This window comes from Aythya marila (assembly GCF_965140915.1).
Source record: "Aythya marila genome assembly, chromosome: 15".
NCBI classification, from domain to species: domain Eukaryota; kingdom Metazoa; phylum Chordata; class Aves; order Anseriformes; family Anatidae; genus Aythya; species Aythya marila.
This window is the reverse complement of record NC_139056.1, coordinates 4,237,271-4,259,141: the sequence shown is the minus strand read 5'-3', so window position 1 is coordinate 4,259,141 and position 21,871 is coordinate 4,237,271. Positions and strand designations below refer to the sequence as shown.

Genomic DNA, 21,871 nt, shown 5'->3' with positions numbered 1-21,871 from the left:
ACAATTAGGTGCTTTAGAAACAGCAGCAAAAGCTGCACACTGCAATTACTCCACAAAGTCTTCCCAATACGTATTTGGCGGAGGTAAAGGCAAATTAATTACATCTTTGCTGTTTTCCTTCACTTGGCTTTTCTATAAGTTTGATGTGAAAACCAAGCAAAGTTTGCTTTCTTTTGAATTAAAAGTGTATTTCCTTGGCTTTGCAGGACAGCAAGTCCAAATAATGATACACAGACCCACCACATGCTAAAGCATTCATGGTCCAGTCTTTTGTAGCGTTTTATCTCCTGTGAGCTCTTACTTCTCCTTTTCTAGTCTCCACAATGTTTCCTCAACTGCACATGGGGGCTCTTCAGACTGCTTTTCTGGAGGAAAGTCAGACTTGAATGATTAGAAGCAAGTTGGGAAGAGTTTAGATAACGGGGCCAGGACAAGGAGGCTACTAAGGAGGCGTGTCAGACCCCACCATGCAAGCAGGGACTGTCATATGGTCAGAGATGGGATAAGTGGTTCTGAAACAACAGGAGGAAGGTTGGAAGGCTGAGAAAAAGGAGCTGGATGGGATTGCAGCTTCTGACATGAACAGCTAAAAAAAAAAAAATAAATATCCAAGGCCATTTGTTAAACAGTGACAATTCTCCAGGCATTTAGTGCTCATGAGCAAGCATCTTTCATGGCTTAAGTGATGCTGCTCAAGCATTTTGCTCATATAAACAGCTCAAGGACATCCCAGAGTCTGGAATATCCTTGAAATTTCATGAAGATGTAAGTATGGGTGAGGTGGAAGAGAATAATTTAAACATTATCGAGTCCTTCCTTAGCCTGCATTTGAGGAAGAATAGGCCAACTCGATGGCATCATTGTATCCACAAAAAAAAGAATAATCAACATACACAGCATTTGCTGTTTGAAAACTGCACTGCAGTTATGTCCCACCCCACACTCCTCTGGGGAGAACAGGAACGTCCCCTTCCATAGATTACAGCAGGAAAAAGCTGATGGACTTCTTAACCACTTACCAGTGTTACTGACAGAATGCCAGGTAATGTCAGAAATCCTGACTGAACTGCTTGAGCCACTTAAACAGAATAACCAACAAAGCAATAAATGAAAAAATAAAATAAAAAGCCTGCCAGCATGTCAATGTATTGAACTGCATTTCACTTGGTCCCAGAAGCAGAGTTAAGAGTTCAATAAAGCCTGGGTAGTTAGGAAAGCCTGACTGCACACAGTGAAATACAACAGGTCCTCCAACTTCAACAGGTGTTTTTTTCAGGACATGTTTCATTGAAAAAAAATTAATTAGCTTACAACAGCATTTGCAACAAAAGTTTGTTAGAGCATCACCAAGAATTTCTAATGATAACTAGAGCTAAGGCTATCTGAAACCTTCATGGGAACAGGAAAGGCTCGTTAAGAGGTAATTTCATGAAAATGCACATTTAGTTTCACACAAGGCCAGCACCGCATTTTCTATCCAGTGCTTATCTAAGAAGGCCAGCACAGAAACGGGCCGAACCCCTCAGCTTCAGGGGTGGTTCACCCAGCTGGCTCCTCACCCGCTGTGCTCAGCTGGGGGCCACCAAAGCAGGATGGTCACAAAGTACCCCGGCCCCAAAGGCCTCACGTGGGCCTGCTGCAGCCGCTGGGCCCCACTCCGCAGCAGAGGCCAGCGGGACGGCCCCCACCTCACAGCAGAGCCCCCCAGCTGCTCAGGAGCTCATCCCTACAGTTTCACAGACAGCAACCCAGGAAGTGGGCACCTGTACTGGCAAGTCTGGCCCTGGGGGGCACGGCTCGCCAAGGCATGTACCACCGAGCAGCACCAACAGCGAAACAAGCGGCGGGTGTCTGCAAGGGGGAGCTTGCGTCTGCCACCGAGCTGGATTTTGGCAGGCAACAGTTCACGAGCTGACAGTTGCTTTTGACGTTTCTTCCTCTAATAACCTTAGTGGCTTTGTGTAGAACAGGATGTAATTGGAAACTCCATGATTGTACTTAAGTCACCAAGGACACAGTTGTCATAGTTACAAGTAAAGCTCAAGTGTCTGTTATTCGTGGTTGCTTATTTATTTATTGACACCCACAGGATCAAACGCTCCCACCACTGTTCAGAAGAACAGAAATGGGGAGACTGGTTTTGACTTTCACGTCTTGACAAAACAGTAAATACTGCACACGGCAGCGTAAGCCTTCCCTAATAAACTGGCTTTTTGCACAGCTACCTTCTCTCCCTCTACATTCAGCTGGCATTTCAGTCAGTCTGTTTTGAAAACAGCAGCGAAAGCACGAAGCAAGATGCAACACGCAAGACAAAACCTTGTGCCTATAGCTTGGAAGTACCATGCATGATCCATCGTGACATAGCAACACCGACCTGCCGAATCACACCAACAATCAGGTCACGGCTGAGGCAGCAAAGAAGCTAGGACAGGAGCCTTCAGATCTGCCGTCACACTCACCCACAGGCAGAATTGTCATTATCCTGTCACTATTCCCATGTGCCCAGGTTCTCCTCTTCAGATGTCTTCTAAGCACACTTGGTGGTTGGATACAGATATGCCTTACTTATTTACTTGTTTAATCTTTCTGCCCTTGTCTCTCCTTGTTTTCCCTCTCTCCCACAAATATTGGCCTGACAAATGATCCCTGGTCCAAAATCCAACGTGTAAAACCAGGTGGAAATGTTGCAATTATGACACACCAGAATTCAGGTGACCCACCAAACCTTTCAGCAGCTCATCTTTGATTCAAGAACTATTGGAGCAGCTAAAATATTATATGTGCGTGAAAGAAATGCATTGTCTCAGGAAAGGAAAAACAGGGGGCCTAGAAAGCATCTGGTAGGAATTAAGCAAATTCTAGAGCCACAGGTAAAAATACCTATAAAACTGGCATAGATTGTATATTAGAAGTTTGTGTATAAATAAATGTTGGTAAAAGTAAGCATGACAATATTAGCTGAAATGTTACTTCTAGTGTTAATTTTTCATTCTTTAATAGTTCCCACAGCAAGAACTGCACTTGGATATTTCACGGTACCATCTTTATTAGTGAGCTACCCATCAGAACCTTTCTTCTAGCTCACATATTTTGAATGCGTTATTTTAAATGAAGATAACAAGATATCTGAACCTTGCATGTTATCTCCTGACATTTCCTCACCAAAACAGGCAGTCCAGTTCTCAAAGGGTTACACAGCTGAAATTATGACACAGCTATGCTTTTCAGATCAGCTGCTCCACAAACACTCTGCAGTTGTGAAAAATTATAGTATTCCAAAATAACCTCAAGCAAAGCTTCCTTCTAAGATTTTATTCTTCATTATCCCATCACAGTCTCCTCAAGGTCACGAAAACAGCATCCAGTAAACTGTACTTTCAAAGCACTATTTATTTCCTGAGGTCATAAAATCGCTCGCTTGGAGATAGCCTGCACCAAAGCGAGGGAAACATCTCAAATGGGAGCAAGCACTCCAGCTTCTCAAGGTGACCCCTGCTTCAGCCAAAGACACAGAAAAGCAGATGCATGCAGGGGATTTCTTTCACAAGGGGTTCAGTGAGCCAGCTGCATAACAGCCAAGCATGCATATTCATGGGGGCACATTTTCACACCACACATGCCTGCTTGCAGAGACAAACCCACCCCTGGGGAACCAGGGCCCCTGTGTGCGGTGGTACCAAAGCCCGAACGCGGGCTCAGCACAGTCTGCACTAAGCCCTACCGCGCGGCACACGCCAAAGGCACTTACATGGCTTGGATGAAAATGTGCAGCAGCCAGCTTGCCAGCTTCAAAACCCGCTCTCCCCTTCAGTTTAAAGCGGGCCACATCCAGGAGCAGTGCAGGAGCAGCACCGCTGCCGTCGCTCCCTTCAGCACCAGCCTGCGACTGCTGGCAGCAGGACCGGGCATCTGTCACCCGGAGGAACCCCCAGCCCGAGCTGAGCTGAGCCGGGGGGACACCGCTAGTTAATGAAACCAAACCGAGATCATCTGACTGCCAGCCACCACTCCACTGCCTCTGACGTGTAGGTGTAGCCCATCAGCTCCTACCGGCCGAGTTCATCTGCACGCTTTCTCTGTGGGTTTCTGAAAACAGACAGCTGAGATGCAGGGCCTGGCTATTACAGCTCGAAATGCCCCCCCCTAGTTTTCAAGAACTGTGTGAACTTAAGAACAAGGTTTTGTCTTTAAAACCCCTCATTTGACTCCAGTTTGCAAATATCCCCAGGGTAACACCCAGGGAGTACCACAAAACCACCTCGGCTTGTTTCCTTCGGGTCCTGCGCAGACGCAGGGAGCACAAGAGCCAGCGGGCACCGTAACGCCACCTCCCGCGGAGCGCTGCTCGGGCAGAAAACAAAAACCCTGCTGCTGCTCTCAGGGACTGAAAGCAGCCCTGGTGCCACTGCACCCCTGCAGGCTGGGGGCCCAACAGGTTGCCATGACACTGGGGGGGCACAAGGGAAGATGTGGGGCCTGATGGGTTGCCATGGTGCCAGGGGGGCTGGGAAGATGTGCCCGAGCCGCCTCAGTTTTAAATCCGCATGACAGCGTTTCAACTGAGCTGCTGCACTGTTGCCATGGCAACCGATGGGTGAAAATCACGGTGGAAATCTGTAATTATTACAAGCGAGGCAGTGACTTACCCGCACTCAGGGCATCGGAACGACTCAGGCCGCAGTCTGAGCTGCAGCACCCATGCCACGCTGCATGCCCTGTGGGTGCAGACGGGTGATACTACATCTCCGCGTGGTGCCTTCCACGGCAGAGGCCTGGGACAGAGGCCCAGGCCTGTGGCCGTGCCCACCGAAGGAGCAGCCCGATGCCCCCGCAGCTGCACTCAGGGTGCGGTGCTGCGAAGGGGCTGAGGCACAGAGGGGGTACCAGCAGCAGGCCACAGAGGATGCGATGCGTACGGGAAGCAGCTGAGATCCCTGGTGATTCACAGACCCTACAACTGACGCTAGTTCGTGCTGCAGTTACAGCAACATGCCTTGTTCTGTCACCTTCTCTCAGCAGTGCTTATTTGGCTGGGACGGATGCTGTGGTAGTTAGCATGCTCAAACACAAGTACAGCAAGGGACGAAGTCATTCAGACAGACCAGACACACCTTGCAGTCTCCCTCCACTGACATATCATCTGGACACAGGCAGTTTACACACTGACAGAAGCGATGCCAGCATCCACACACCCCATTTGCACCCACTGCAGGAGAATGTGGCTTGGAGTCACTGCAGGGCTCTCCGGAGCTCTGCTGCACTCAGTGGGCCATCGGCCACCACGCCAACACACCACTACCAAAACCACCGAGAGCCCACCGACACCGTGCTATTCCTAAGTAACAGGCTGGGGATTCATAACCTGAAATCTGGTATCATTCACCTACGCAGACTGTTTTTTCAAACCTGGTGGTTATCCCACGCTCCATAACTGTGCCTCAAAACAACCCCCTGAAACTGGCCTGCACTGGCTGCCAGGCAGTAAAACAATCCAGCTTTGAAGTCAACTTGCCAATGCTCACCTGCCGCAGAAAGTTCAGCAACTCCATGCAGGCGGGGACATATCACAAGGCACGGGGTAAGGACTGAGAGTACTTGTAGGTGTTCACAGTCACACATACAGAAAGCTGGATGTGAAGGAAATGCAAATCAGCAATTTCTTACTTACTCTAAGGTAAACTATCAGGATCACAGCTCCTGAAGGTGCACTCTGGAGAGAGAAGGAAATTTCAGTGCCTCTGCTAGGGGATACTGGGCAGGATGAGGCTAGATGCATTAAACAAAGCTGTCCGGGATGAAACACACTCCTTATGGTGAAGCACTACAGTGGTGCTAACCATTTACGTGACAACATGACTTAGGGCCTCCAGCCCGCACAGTGCCCCGTCAGGCTAAGACACGTCATGTCCAATTGCTTGGAAACCCACCTCCAGAGAAGGCATTATTCAGCAGTGAACTTTTATTTCTAGTGGCTTTTTGTGTTTTAATCCTTGGGTTAAATGCTATTACAGATGGCTGCTTTCAGCCCATTTATTACCTACAACCACCCTGCCTGAAAGGCTGGCTGCACGAGGGGGTGACAATGACTTGTGCCAGCCAGCTACAGGGTGAAGACCACCGAGTCCCAGCCACTGCTAGATCAGTGATTTGAAGTGACTGTAACTGTTCAACACTTCAGTGTTGAAAGTGTGCAGCTCACTAAATGGTGAATTGCAACAAGAAAGCCACACACCTCCATGTGGTTTAATCAAGAGAACATTGGTTACAAGATCTATTCAAATTGTTTGTCATTGGAAGGGACATTGCTGACAGCCCACAATAACTCTACAATCTGCATTGATATGCACTTTTCCAAGGACGACACGTTATACAGCCCTCTATTGTTAGAAAATAATCTCCTGCTTTAGCAGAATTCTTGCTCAAAAACATGTATTTCCACTGTTATACATATTTTCATGCATCAAGGCTACGCACATCCTGCTGAAAAGCATTACAATGATGCAAAGCCAAGTGGGGATCAGATTCCGGCCAGATTGGTCCACAAGACAAAGTAAAAGCACAAGGTTAGTATAAAGGATATTTGGATTTTATTCAACATATCGGAAGGTTTAACTATGTTATCAACTGCTGACTTTCACTGCAAATGATGGTAAATTTCCCCAGAAGCAACTGCACAACCTCCCTTAATCACTGCCTCATGCTCTAGAAAGCCTCCATGTTCTAGGAAGAACAAAGCTTTTCACCTAACACACAGCTACAGTGCTTGAGAAAAAATCAGTACCCAGAAACAACAGCCCAAGGGTAGAAACGGTGTCAAAATCCTAAATGTCATGTATGCCTGCATGAAACAGGAACCAAGCATACCAGCCTCACAACGCAGAGGGCAAGGCAAGTCAGAAGACACAGCATCAGGTCCCAGTCCTCCTGCAAAAGCCAAGGTCGTCACAAGGTCTGAGACCCCCAAACTTGCATGGGGAAGGAAAGCAACAGCCACCTCAAGGGCCTGGTGCTCTTGGAGAAGGACTAACGCATCCATTGCAGTGCTAGCTCCACTTTTAGGGTGCTGTGAGTGGCAGCCTGGCTTCAGCTAAACAAAAACACGCTGAACCCAGAGGTCTTCTAGGAAGAGGCACGCTAACACAAACCAGCAGGTAAACTCTCACATCCATCAGCACAGGTGTCATAAATTACTTTAGAAAAGCCAATTGGTTTAGCATTGGAAAAGCAAAATTCTGCTGTTCTAAAGCATTTCTGACTTCGTCACCTTCACGTTAGTCACCTACGGTAACTACAACTGATGGAACCACTAGCTTCAATTTCAAATATATTCTAAAAATCTTTCAATGCATATGGAAGAAACCCCAAATTGAGACTATAGAAATGTCAACCACAAGCTAGTTATAAAAATCTGAGCAGGTGATTTACAGAGACAAGAATAAAAACCTTATTTGGACGAAGGCGGTGACCACGAAAGGCGTAACTGCTAATAAAGGGAAGGACCAGGATAGCTCAGATCGGTGGGAAACCCAACACCCTACAGCTTTTCCAGCCTGTGGCTGGTCCTAGGACCGCTTCCTACTCCACCACATTCAATAAAATCACATTAAGCTTGCGGAGGCAGGTTTTCCCCTTTAAAAGAAACAAAAACCAGCAGTGAACAGCGTGGAATTTGCCACGAGCAATACCACTGAACTCCAGGCATCTCTTTTGGTGGGCACATCTTAAAAATAAAATCACCTGAGCTGGGATGTGTTCAAGGACACGGCTGAGCTGCAGCACCCGCACTACTGACAAGTCAGTAACAGCAATACCTCGTACTGACATGGGGAAAGGGGAGCCACCCTCTTTTCAGATGCCATCTACTTTAATTTGCATTAAACGGAAGAACGCCACAGCTGGGAGGAGAGGAAAGAAAAGGGAAACAGGAATTAAGCACAATTCCGATTAATTTCTGCTACTGAAAAGTCCTGTCATTGCCTGATGCTCAGGATTCAGTTAAACAACATCACTTGGGCAGTTTCCAAAGCAGTTTAGGGAAGAGAAAGACACACGCAGCGTCAGTTTCAATAGACTGCATGGCTCAGTTCCCTAGTATATTTTGACAATTATTTTTGGGCTCCAGATGGAGAAAAAAAAAAAAAAAGAAAAAAAAAAGAGTTCCAACCTGATTCAGCAAGATACAGACTTCTCAAGCGAATTCCTTTGGTTTCACTGGGCCCATTCACAAACCTGAAGCTGTGAATGAGCCAAAGGGCCTTGTTGAACCGAAAATATGGCAGGAAAAATCATTAATGAAGTCCTGTTTGATGTTTACCAAAATCTGAAAATTACCCACTAGAGAAAAAACACAGGGCTTCTGCTCTAACTGGGCTTGCTTGATACCTATATACTTGACCAAAATAATAAAGCTGCTGCATTACAACACCTGACCCAAGCAGCAAATGCCTGGACACCAATTTGAGGAGGGAAATTGAGCTGTGCTGACTCTGCTGATGTGTGCATGGCCAAACTTGGGGGTTAAGTCTCATGGAGGCACAGCTGTGCTGCAGCCTCTCCTCCAGTGGCAGCACCAACACCCGCATAGGAGACTAACTTAGCTAAGTATTTGGGAAATAACCTTTTCTGGAATATCTACTTGTTGCAAGGAAATATTCTGCTAATATAGGCTACAACTATGAATGCTAAGCAACAAATCAATCAGCTGGCAACAGCACTAAGTTTGGGTGATGGGACAGGTAGGAGACAGTGTTGTCTGTCAAAAAAACAACAACAACAACAAAAAACATAAAAATGCTGTGGCAAGGCCTGAGAAAGGCATGGCAAAGTAGAACTTCCAGCGGCACGGGGCAGCAGCTACCCTTCCTTTCTGTATGTCTCAGCCTGCCTCTGTGACTGCAGTGCTGCCAGAGGCACTAGTGAACACCAGGAAGGACGGGTCCTACCCAAACGATACCAAGGTGAGTCCACTGCATGGGTAATTTGAAGCAGCTGCCCCAGGTTACACCAGGAATAGTTAGGTTAAACAGCTTATTTAATAAAAAGGGAGCTGTTGACCTTTCCGGGGGCAGTTCACACAAGCAAGCAGCCCCACACAACGTGAGCAGAGCACACCGGAGCGCGGCCCCCAGCCTGCACAGCCACCAACAGGGCCCTGCCATAGCAGCTCCAAAATGAAAGAAAAAAGGCAAAAATTATCTTCTGCACAAAATCAGCGCTTCACTAAATGGATGCAGCCACAGGATTTAGCAGTAATCAGACAGATCTTTGTAGAAGTTACCAACTCACGTGCTTTGCTAGCTTCAGAAGCACTGTCCCTTCCCTCTCTGCTGATAACTACCGACAGTAGCCGAAAGAGATAACAGAGGTTGGAGTTTCGCAACAGAGGAAGAATGCAGCTGCAAGCCTCCACAGCTTGCTTACCAGCCAGAACAGAGCTCAGTTATGCAAGGCTGCCTATGGATTTTGACCAGGTGTAACAAACTGTTCCCTTTTTTTTCAGAAAAGTAAAATCGGACCCATGAGTCATTTCTCACCATTTATCAGATCATTCTGGAACACAATTTCCCCTGCATATTATCTGCACGTTACTTCGTGCTGCAAGATCAGAAGTAAAAGTTAGGGGTGAAAGCACGACTACTGCAATGCAAATACACTTTATGTAAGTGCTGCCTCTAGAAATTACGTGCGGTGTCACCCAACCAACCCTGGGTTTGCTTAAAAAAACCCTCTCTTCCTTTTAACATCAGCTGGATTAATTCCTCAGCATACAGCAAGGACAAGTGTTAAGAAAAGAAATCTAAAAAGGAAATCTCTAGGGACCTCTAAGCTAACAGAAGTTCATTGGGTCGTTACACTTTTTACACAATTAGCCCAGGAATTTCAGAAATAGAGGACTACCCAAATGGAAGGAGAACAGATAAGGACAGGCCTTTTTTTCTGATGATTTAATGCGTGCAGGACCTGGAAGACTCATTTTCCCATCTTCCCTCCTTCCTTGTTATTTGTTTTTCAGCCTTCTGTGTTTCCAGTTCTTTTCCTAGTAGGGTTTTCCTCTCTTCTACTCTCCTCTGCCTCCACAGGATCTACCCCGGCTTCCAAGGACTTACAGAGTTGCACAGGCGATTATTTCTTTTTCTTTTGGTCTATCTGACTGCAGTGAAAAGGTAATTAAGGCAGCATTCAGGAAAATGATTTTTTTTTTCTCCCCCCTCTTTCTTCACCATTGTTCTGCTATGCTGAAGCTGCTGTCCTGGTGAAGACCTGCCTCCCTGCTACAGGGTCAGTCACTCTGCAGCTGCTCGGTGTGCATCAGGAAACCTGCCCTGCCCTATGCTTTGCAAGGGTAGTTGCATCTCCTTCGCCTCTGTTTTAAGGAAAGCCCCACTTTCACCTTGCTCTTCTGTCACCTGCATGGTTGCAGCCTCCCATCCCCACCAAAGAACGTCCCAGTTTGGAGAGGAGACACCACCAAACCCTCAGCAGCATCCAGCTGTTCCTCCCAAGTTCAGCTGGGAGATGAGGAGGCACCTGAGAGACAGGAGCAGCCGAGCAGCGCGGGCACCACGACGCCCGAGCAGGAGAGCCACCACCCTGCACGCCGGGTTGGAATACCAGCTAGCCATGAAGCCATGCTCGTACTGTTTTGAACAGAGTCACACTATGCCAAGGTCTAGAGAAAAGCAAAGAACAAACTCTAAGCTCATCCACGGGCACACAATGGTCGGATGAGCAAACGGACATACTGCGGGTCACGTCAGCAGGGGCAGCTTCCAACCACAGCCTTGGCCAAGTGGAAACAAACCTTAGGCAGGATTTAAGCAGGTGGTCACTGCTATTGCTAAAAGGCTCTTCTAAAAGAGCTGGCGTTTTAGACTCTACAATTGGAAGGAAGAAGCACAATGAGATTTGTCAGCTATAGCTCCTGCAACGCCCGGGTGGCTGCCGGGATCTTCCCAGCTGCAGGTCCTACAGCATCGCGATCCAAGCCCCCAGCACCGCTCGTTGTCATCTCCATGCGCCACCACTGCCTCCCCCAGCAGCAGAAGCTGGCCTTTCTCAGGGTTTTCTTCAGCTGCCAAGGTACAAGCCCCATGTTAGGGCAGCTACGCCAGCCCCTTCCAAGAGGTGCAGCCCAAGCCCTGGAACCAATCGCTGTCTGGTCACCCAAGAGCAGCCTGGGTTTCTAAATAGCTTTTTAACCTGTTGTATTTTCTAATCCCCACCGAGGTTTAGCATTAGATTTATAGGGTGAGATGGTCAAAATGCGTCAGTACAAACTTCCTCCGTTATTATTATTAAGTGCACAACACAACAGTAGCCTCAGCCAAGCACCTGGCAAAAAAAACCCCGTGTCATCCATGCAAGAGGCAGAGAGAGATGACAGGCAGGACAGCTGGTTGTTCAGCACCTAATGTGAGGAAAGCCGGACAGACGGATATGGAGGAAACACAACACAAAAAAAATCACTGTTAATAAACGACACCAAACTGCAGATATTTAACATTGGTTATTCACATTCACATTTCTCTGAATTCTGAATTTGGATTTCAGTTGTTTGCTGTCAAGAGATGCTGCCAAGAGTCTCCACACGCTCTACCCTTTGCTAAAAGAGGAACCCAAAACTGGCACGCTGCTGTGATGTTCAAAGTCATTAATCAAGACTGAGCTTGATGACATACAAACGAGCGATATTATTCTTTCCTTTCCCCACAACTACTATTTTTTTCCTGCTCTCTCCAGGGCTTCTGCAAGCCTCTATGATTGCATTATTTCATTTACAAAGCAAAGAACTAGAAGGGCAAAAGGTGACAGCCTTTGCAAAAACATCTACAGGGCTGTTCATATGCTGGGTAGGGAAGAGGAAGACGAAGGGATGATTTAATACCAGGATTACAGGCAAAAACGTTAGCATGGAAGCCTCCAGCACCAGGGCACAGACTTTCTCTGCCACTGTTCTTTGCCTGTTACGAGGCTTACAGGTGGAAGCTGGATACTTGAGAACTGAGCCAAGCATCAAAAACAGATGATGAAAACATCGGCACTAATTGAGGTCTTCTTCCAATGCCCACTGCTTTGCTCTGTGAGGAACCAGAGATGAAACCAAGGTTACGAGGGGAGGAAAAAAACAGAAACCCTCAAAGAAAGAAGAAAAAAAAAAAAGACGACAACCAGAAAGAAAACCTTGTGGTAGAAGCCTGCCCCCCGTTAACACTCTTCCATGCCTGTACATACAGCAGCTGCGGGCTGACGCCAGCCAGCAGCACAGGCAGGACAGTGCCTCTCCTCGGCACTTCTCGCACGGCCACCCGTCCTGCTGCCTTTCCACGGGAGCAGCTCCACCTCCTGCAGTGCTCTTCTAGTCAAATGCACCTAGTTACAGAACAGACAGGTAGGGCTGAGAGTCCTTAGAACAGATCTAAGACACAGAAAATGAAAAACCAGTGACTGCTACCGTACCGTTGATGCTAGTGTAGTAACCAGTACTACTGAACCAGTTGCTTTTAAGACAAGAAGTCTTAAAAGAAAGATGCTGCTGGGGACAGCAGCACCCACGCTCACAAACAGCAGACAGAGCTACGAAACCTGCACTGGCAGTGCAGAAGGGAGAGCAGGTCTGAAACCAGGAACCTGAATCCAAACCTCTCAGGGGACTCTGAGAAACAGCTCATAAGAGAGGCAGCACCAACCAGGGATGCTCTGTAAGCCAGGGGAAGCCTGTGCGGGTTTTTTCCTGCAACAGCAGCAACAGCAGCCCCCTGGGGCTAGGGAACCACCACGTGCCTGCGATGCTCGGCCAGGGCTTGGTTGGCCTCCGCCAGTCTCTCAGCAGGTGCCAGACAAGAATTGCTTAAAGAATGATCGCTCAGTCTCCTCACTCTCCTCGCCAGTCTCCTGCCCCAGATCTAGCTAGGGATGTATTCCAAAAAAAAGGGTACTTGAGACGTGCCAGGTTTCAAAGTCGAGGCATTTTGAGGACATTCTTAAACCACGCCAACATAAAACAAAACTACATACAGGTACAACATTGCGAAGCAACGTATTTTCACTTGTAAAAATTAAACTGAATTTTGCTTGGGTCTGATGAGGAATGCTCCATCAGAAAGAAGGCTTAAAAATAATCCTCCAAGATAAAGGAAACTAGAGACAGGTTTAGAAGTGGTTTTACTCTCAGAATTACAGCTGGACAGCCAGCAGGACAGCTTGGCATTTCATCCTGCCATCCAAAGAGTACTTGAGACAGGCTGACTTCTTACAAGAAATCCCTAGCAAGCTGCATTACCCTAACCCACCCCCAGAACCAACAGAAGAATTAAAATTTAATTTTTAAATGGCAACGCTTCACAAGAGTCATAAGATGAACACATCTGAAAGAGCTCTGCTCCCTGCCAATGCTGAATTGTTTCAGTGATATCACAAAATCTGGACGAGAAACTCCGCAAGCTGAAGCTTTGTCTGTGAAGTGCCTCGTGCCTTGCCGCACTGCCTTTTAGCCAGAGACTCAAATGAAATTTTGAGGTAGTACAATAAGCACTCATCTACACAAATGCTTTTTTCTTGCACTAAAACCAAGAGCACCTCTCAAGGAATTGCATCAGGCATCATAAAGCAGAATCACCTGAGTCTGAATAAGGGAGCCCATTCCCAGCCCTTTTTTTGAGGCTGGCAGCATCTGCTCACTGAAGGCTGCACTTCAGCTGAGTGTTTTAGTGCTTTCTCACGTTGACTAGCACAGTGCAGCTCTACTATTTTTTAAAAAGCAAGTTCATCACTAGGGCAGGACTGTGTCCCTAACACCACAGGTGCAGCTTTCAGAACCAACTCCAGCATGCCCTCACAAAGGCGCCTAAGTGAGACCAGCTGTCAAATAGGGAAATGACTGCTCAGCCTGAGCTAGAACATGCATTCTTCTCCTCATGAGGGTTTACAACTGAGAAGCTGCCAAGCACAAAACAGAAAAATACTCCAAATCCACAAACTAAGACAGAAGGACATAAACTCCATGCTGCAAGAGGTGTGATTTTTTCAACCGAGGTACGAAAGGCTGACAACACACAACTGAGGTTCCTCCCTCGTTCTTCTACTGAATTTCTAGCATCTGGCTCCCTAAGACACAGGGAAGGAACGGTAAAATATTTGCAAAAGGAAAGATAAGCAAAGTAATTTGAGGACACAGCACAGAACTCCACTCCCACCGATCAGACAGGAGTCTGACAGCCACAGAAGCCGCTTAGGACAATATTCCCCATTTTGCACGCTTTGCATGCTCTGGAAACCCCCCAGAATACTGTTATTTTTGCACAAACACCATCTGGCTAAGAAAACATCACTTTCCCTGTTTTCCTGGCCCACAGCCGTCATTTCCGAAAACAGGCCTGGGATTTGACAAAACAGATCACAAAATACAGAAACAAAGAGGGGATGGGGACGTAACGCATGGCTTTCAAGCCACACAGCAGCTGCTGGCAGAATTATCTCTTTTAAGCTGGTTGCAGCTCCAGCCTAAGGCAACCTCTTCTTCATTGATAAAAGGAACTCAAACGGAGATCAGCTGGGAACAGGAACCGGGTGTTTGCAGCCTCTTGGAAGACAAATCCATTACACCAGCTTTAAAGCACATTCATCCTTCCATACTTGGTGCCAGTGGGTCACTTTTTGTGCCTCGTGCTAGCGGCCTTTAAGCTGCTGTGCTCCTGATGTGGCTTTTGGCCCTGCTTACCAGTAGTTTCACACCTTTCTGCATGCCAGTGCCAGCTGCCCTGCTTCTGATGGAAGACACAGTCCAGCTCTTTTCTATTATTTACTCTTTCCAAGCAGATAAGGTACTTCGGTTCTGGATTCAGACTCAGCATTGCACCTGAAAAACTCCTCGGCACTTGTAGAGAACTTCAAGGAAGAGCAGGCACTACTGCAAAGCTTGCTCGAGCAAAAATGACGCACAAACTGGAAGTTTGCAACACACATGAACAAATCAAATGGTATCTGAAAACAATAAAGAGCAGAAACGTCTTACATGAAATCTGAGAATTACGGCAGAATTACCCCATTGAGACGTACTCCTTTTTCCCCATGTTCCCCCTTGCACACAAAGGCAAAGACAAGAACAAGGGAGATTTGTTCAAGTTCAAAGAACCATCACTTCAAAAAAAAATTCTGATATACAGCCAGTACATTAAGACTTTAAGATACAACCATTTTTGCTCTTGTTGTTGTAAATAAACAACAAATGCCGAACTGTCCGTGCAGTATGGCCATAATCACTATCAAACAGCACTTTTATTCCTGAGATATCCACAGGCTGGTACCATTTTGTTAAGAAAGGAAGGGAATCTTAGTTTGTACTTGAAAACAGCTAATCATTTTTTCAGTGTTGCTTAAATAGACCATCAGTCCTAGAAGACACAGAGCAGAGTTGAGAGGCCAAGAGCCAGCCCAATTTGTCTTACGCCAGCTGCGAGCTCCTCCTAACCCTGCAAACCCTCACGCTACAGCCTCCCAAGGCACAGGGCAAAGGCCGTAGAGCTGCGTGCCGTGATGCCACCTGAGCTGCTTTCATCCCAGCCCAAGCAGTTGGAGCACAAACCAGGAGCTGCTGGAGCACTGCACAAAGTCGGCAGGAGTCAGCCCAACCAGCACTGCCGTTGGCACAGCCGCTGCCTACGTGCACAGGTCACTATTGCTGAGCATGCCGACACAGGGCAGCCCCGCGTGCCAACTGCTCCGACACCTCACTGCCAAGCACCGCTCCAACCACGGGGCCGTCAGGTCCAGCGAGAGCCAGCGTGGATGCACGAACATGTGGATGCCCTCTGAGCATCTCCATTCCCCTCCGCTTCCGACACAGCCCCTGTCTGGACACCTTCCTCTTCTGAGGGCAGCACAGCTGCCAGCAGGGCACCCACGGAAGCTCAGCGCCCGCTGTGCGCCCACCTCCACCTCCACCCTCTGGTCCAGTTCAGTGCCCCCGGACACTCCGACCCCTGGCTGTACAGCGCGTCCCCAAACCCAGCACTGCCCGGGCCCTGACGCAGCTGTGCCGTGCCTCATCCCCACAACCCGTACAAGCGGTCAGCCCGTGCGTTAACCCAGCGCAGCTCCAGCTGGGGTTCCTTGTGTCTCCGCACCCCCCGTTTTCCAGGGGTGCAGAATATCGCGGTGTTAGCGGGATTCCAGAGCTGACCCGCTCCGTGCGGCGCTGGGAACCCTTCTGGAACCTTCTCCCGCACCGCCGAGCTTCGTCCGGGCTCCCGAGCACGCTGCCGGCGGCTGCTGCTGCCCGCGCCGCGCAGCCCCGCCTTTGGACCGCGGGGCACAGTCCGCTCCCCGCCGGGCTCGGCGACCGCGGCAGCGCCCGGAGACCGGGAGCGCCAACGGGGGAGCCGCCTCGCCCCCAGCCTCGCCCCCGGGGCCGCAGGGAGCCGCCGGCCCCGCCGCTGCAGCAGGCTCCGGGCTCCCAGCGCGGCCACCCGGGGCAGCGCCCCCAGCCCCGAGCCCCGCAGCCCGGCGCGGTTCCCCCCGGCCCCGCAGCCCTCGCCCTCGCCCCCCCTCCCCCATGGCCGCCGCGCAGGGGCCGCCCCGCTCCGCCCCCCCCCCCGGGTCTCACCGCACCCGCGGGGCTCCGCAGCTCCCGCCCGCGCCGGGCCCCGCGCTCGCTCCCCGCCGCCGCGTCCCGCCCCGCCCCGCCCCGGCGCGCCGCAGCCAATCGCTGCCGCCGCCACCGCCCCCCACGGCCAATGGGGGCGCGCGGCTCCGGCTCGCCCCCGGCGGCGCGCAGGGGCCGTGAGGGAGGAGCGGGAGCGCGCCCCCCCCGCAGCCCCCTCAGCCGCCCCGGCCCCTTCGCCTCCAGCAGCTGCCGGCCCCTGCGGGCAGAGCTCTCGCCGCCCTCGCAGCCCGTCACGGCGAGGACCAGCCGGCAGCACAAGGCTGCGAGGGAGCCGGCGGCTGGGCCGCTGCCCGCCAGCCCGACCCCTGCTCCTCACAGCACCTCTCACGCTGCCTCTGCCCAGATCACCCTTCGCCTGCTTGCCAACGTTGCGTTATTGCCCTCAGCCTTGAGGCAGGAGTTAATGTCAATAATTATCAACTGCCATCTCACTAGTCCCCATCTGACCCACTGCAATTCCCCCCCAGTCAAACGGGAAAATGAACGGCGTTTCTCGAGGAGCGGAGGAGAGCTGATCCGCTTGAACCAAAGCTCCCAAGGGAGCACACGGCACAGGCTCCTGTGCTAGCAACACGCTGCACGTAGAGACTGGGAAGGCATCTTTGGGCCATACATTGCTAAACTGTCTTCTTTTTCCAAAGAACACACTTTCTTTATGGCTGGTGCTGTTATTATTTGCACTGCCTGATCTGCTCAAACCCTTGGAACAAAAACATAAAACAAGACTCACGCTCTTTTGGAATTATTACTAATAATAAGAAACCAGTGAAAAAGACCACCCGTCAAACGAAGATAACTTTTACACAGTACAACTTACTGCCATTACCTGTACCTCAGAAAAGCCCTCCTACAAAGGAAGCAGGAGCTGACAGAGCACGCTCAGCTTGCTGAAGGTCCCTTTACATCTCCTCCTCCACACTTCTCAGACCGGCCTAGGCAAGCAATCCGTAATCACACACACATGTAGATGTTGTGACTTACTTGGGTGATGGTATTGTTAAAGGGAACTCCATGTGCCATCTGCTGGAAGAAGCCACCTCTGAGGCAACACACTGTACCCACACACCTGACTGACCTGTTGGAAACGCCACAGAGTTCTGGCCCTCTCTTGGCAGGACCTTCAGGATGAACCTTCACCCTGCTAATGCACCAGCTTTCAGTGTGGTATAAGCTAGGGACTTCTCTTTATTTTCTTTTAGCTGTGCACAACACAATGTGCTCACCTGGTCAGTCTTTAGGTAACAGCACATTAAATCAACAAATTATATTTTGTCCCGTGAAAACCACTAAATCTTCTCTCTAGAAGGTAAGAAAAAATGAGGAAGGAACAGGACTTGAACTAGACACGGAAGAAGCAGAAAAGAAGCAGCTTCTTTGCAGCAGCTTTCACAAATCCCATTCAAGACTTGAGCCTGATTGTTTTTGCTAAACCATAATTAACTTCTCACTGACCGTGTCATCAAATGAACGAAATCACGTTTCAAAATGCAGGGAGAAATGGACAAGTATTACTTCCTACCTTCATTCCTTCCCAATTTTCTATGTCACATCACATGGGTCTTAACACATTTTCAGTCCCTTCCCTTTGGGATTAATATACAGAAAAGCTTTTTTTTTTTTTTTTTTTGCCAGCTGTGTTTTCCAGGTTACCAACACCACCACCACACTCACAAATTGAACTGCAACTTAAAGACATCTCATAAGCACAAAGAGAATAATTCTCAATTTACTTTTATATTCAAAAAAATCTCTTGAAGTTTATGACAGGCAACTGTTCTTAACATTTCACAACAAGCAGATACAGAGGAATTCAATATCCATCTTTCAGAAGCAATCTTTAGTTTTCTAGACCCAACGCTCAGCACCAAAAACTGCCTCTAAAAGCAACAGCAGCATCTGGCATCAGCACTTCTGTCAATCTGACTACAAGTAATACAGCTCCTAAAATGCCATGTGCTGGTGCATTCATCCACACCTGTTAGGAGAATGGTTTCGTGGAACTCCAAAGCCAACCCAGCAATCCATTGTCTTCAGAACACGTGGTCTGCTTGCTCGTTGTAACCTCAGCAACAAAATTCTGCTGATGACCTTGTACAGGAACACAGGAGTCAGCTGGATTAGTTCATTGAGCTAATAGAGAAATACACCTGCAATTAGATGCCCTTGGATTCAAAAACTGACTCAGATTGCAAAACTGCTATAACCAAAATTATGGAAGTGGAAAATATACAAGTAAAATAATAATTAAAAAAAAAAGTCCAAAAGGGTTGAAAGCAGGACTGCTTCTACTGCAGCTGCCTATTCTTATATCAAAATAAAGCATGATTTAAGACTGTACCTGTGACCTGTAGCTAACAGAGCAAAACATGATGCATACCCTACAGTGATCACAGTTCAGACAGGCACAGGCTGTGTGTGGCTCAGCTACAGCCCCATAGCCCATCAGCTGAACTAGGGATCTTCAAAGGCAAGCAAGCCAAACCTCAGCACACGTGGAAATCGGCTTCCAAAAGTGCCTTTCTCACTGCAAGGAATGAGGCAACTGCACAGATGGAATAAAACCGAGGACTTCCTTCCTCATTTTGTCCCCAGCAACCTACCCTCTTTTCTCTCCAAAAAGACATTTACTTATATCTTCATCTTTTAGCAGGCTGCTACCTCTACATAAAAGGACATTAAAGAAAAAAAATAAATCATACATTGTTTACTTGTATGCATAATCTAGAAATTTGGGCTCCTGAATTTCCCCTACGGTTTTCAGAAGTTCCCCATCCCATTGCTTCCTAGGAGTTTCCTGTGCTGCTTCCTGACAAACCCCACTTTGCTGTGTAGGACTGCACCCCCCACCCTGATCCCCCCAACTCCTGGCTTTTCATGGAAAGCCCAGTGCTACTTTCTAAGATTTCCCTCAGTTCTGTAGGATTGCTCCTACCCCTCTAAGTCCACTGGCTTTCCAAGAATTAATTCCCTGTGCTGGTTTCTAGGATTTTCTTTGATTCTTTCTGTGAATCTCCCCCTCATTTCAGGGAATCTCATTGTCTCACCAGGACTCCTCTCATTTCTATTTGTATAATTAACATGATTTATTTGTAAAGCACCAGGAAAAATACAATAATTACTATTGCACTATTGTATTGTATTATATTGTATTATTATATATGTGTTATATTATTGTATACGTATTGTATTATCCACTTTGCTATTTCCCTTCTCTTTATTCTATTTAAGATCTCTAGCAAGAGGTAGGTCTGTGCTTCAGAAACAGCAAGATGGATGTTTATAACATCATGTAATACTGCAAGGTCTCTGCTAATGTACACTTAAGGTTTTCCAAAATCAACTCCAGTCATTTTTATTGTTGCGAAACAATCAATTTCACAATTTACTCCGAGCACATTGTGCTACCCCACTGGAGACAGTCCAGCATTACGTTGGCTCTCTAAGGAAAGATGCTGGAGTCCGCTGGCTTATTGATCTTTACATGAAACAGAGTACAAATCTCAAGCTCACAAAATTTTCTTCAGTTTTCATGAAGATGTCCACCACAATGGAAAAAAAACAAACACTGCAAAACAGAAATTCAACCATAAGAACGGAGGAAAAAAAAACCGAAAAATAACAGAAAGGCAGCCGTGAGGGATAGACCCTCAAGTCTCTGGTGAAAACGCAAACCAAGTGGAACCAGTGGTGCACGTGAAAGTTCACCAGAACAGTCAAGTTAAAACAACAAAGAGCTGATCTCATGAAATTTAGCTGCTATAACTTGGAGCTCCACTTTAAGCTCTGATTTTCTAACAAATGACAAGTTCCTAGCACAGACCAGACCTTATGTCCGCTACTCCCTAAAATGTTGCCTGAGAATCCCAAACTGCTGGAGGCAGCATCCTAAAAGTACCGTTAAAAAGTTAGTAAATACACACTGCCTTTCTTGTGATTATTTCCACAGTCATTTCATCTCTAACACACACATCTGCAAGTCAGAAGTGCAGAACTGTGTATTCAACCTAAACTGTTACACAAACCCACAATACTGTTAAAACAGAAAAGAACAGAGTGTTTAACAACAAGGGTGTTTAACAAGCTGCAAAATGTTTTGACTCAAAGTGTTGCACAGCAGATGGAGCTGCAAGTATGATGTATGAATAGCCACCTACATGTGAGAACTAAGTTAATAAACATCTATAATGCCTCTAATAAAGCAATTATCTCATGTAACTTTTCTTTCTAATACAAAAAGACACACTGAAGTTTAGTTTCGCAAACAGGAGTTCACAACAGAGCTGCTGAGTTTCACGTTGACCAAGAATGAAAAGAAAGAAACGTTACCAACTTGCAGGGCTCATTCAAACGTCACATCAAATTCTTCTTTTGACCAGTATCTAGAATTGTAATCTGTGTTCCTTTTAAGAGAGAAGGACAGGGATGCTAGGCATCTTTATCTGAGCATGGGGACCAAGGACAGGCGTATTATTTCAAAACAGATGAGGGACAGAAGAAAAGTCAGTTTGTTTCCAACCAAAATCCTACCAGAAGATCGTATCTACTATTACTCTGCTTCCCAACAGAAGCAGGACACTGCTCCCTCACCAGAAGCACTGCCCTGCAGGGGTTGTGCAGGCTGCCCTCCACCCTCACCATGTGTTTGGCTGACCAGCCAGCAGCAGAGGTGTCCCAGGAGCCGACCACCTTTACTTAGCTGAGGAGTAAGGCGGTTTTCTGTGTGAAACCTTTCCAGTCTCAACTCCACAGAAGAGTAGAAACATTTGGTGCTGAAATGGGTGACACAGACTAGGAACATTTACTGGTTTGCAAATAAAAAAAGAAACCTTTTTATTTTCCTACTCACTACAAGGTGATCAAAAAGAAATGTATGAGTAAGCCAGCAGAGCTCTTAAGTGTTTGACAATAAAATGTGCAAACTCTTTCCTTGTAGCTCACAAGTCCAAGACAATCCAAACTGATGCTGAATACTTTGACTTTTCTGTAGGACCTGAAAGCCACATGCAATTTATACTGGAGCGCTGTCCACACACCAGTACACTCCCCTGCCCCCAGCGTATTTTCTCTTTTATGATTTTAGAATCATGGCAAACTGCATCTAACACACAGCAAAAAATCACTTATAAGACAGGACTGGCAAAAATCAAAGAACATTACCTGTTGGAATTTTTCAGAATTCAGATGCACCACCCCACAAGCATACCATTT

The 21,871-nt window shown here is 47.7% G+C and overlaps 1 protein-coding gene across 4 annotated transcripts in view; it reads right to left on the bottom strand.

Annotated features, from left to right (window-relative positions):
- The window catches only part of ABAT (4-aminobutyrate aminotransferase), a 56,502-nt gene extending 39,849 nt beyond the window's left edge, over window positions 1-16,653 (bottom strand). Inside the window, exon 1 of one of the 4 annotated variants that reach the window (XM_082772098.1) lies at window positions 16,609-16,653. The gene's annotated coding sequence lies outside the window, so the exon portion shown is untranslated. Of the gene's footprint in view, window positions 1-10,530; window positions 10,553-16,062; window positions 16,176-16,603 lie in introns of those variants that run through there. The other 3 variants (XM_082772097.1, XM_082772099.1, XM_082772100.1) reach the window with 3 other exon arrangements.
- Between the last annotated feature and the right edge of the window lie 5,218 nt (window positions 16,654-21,871).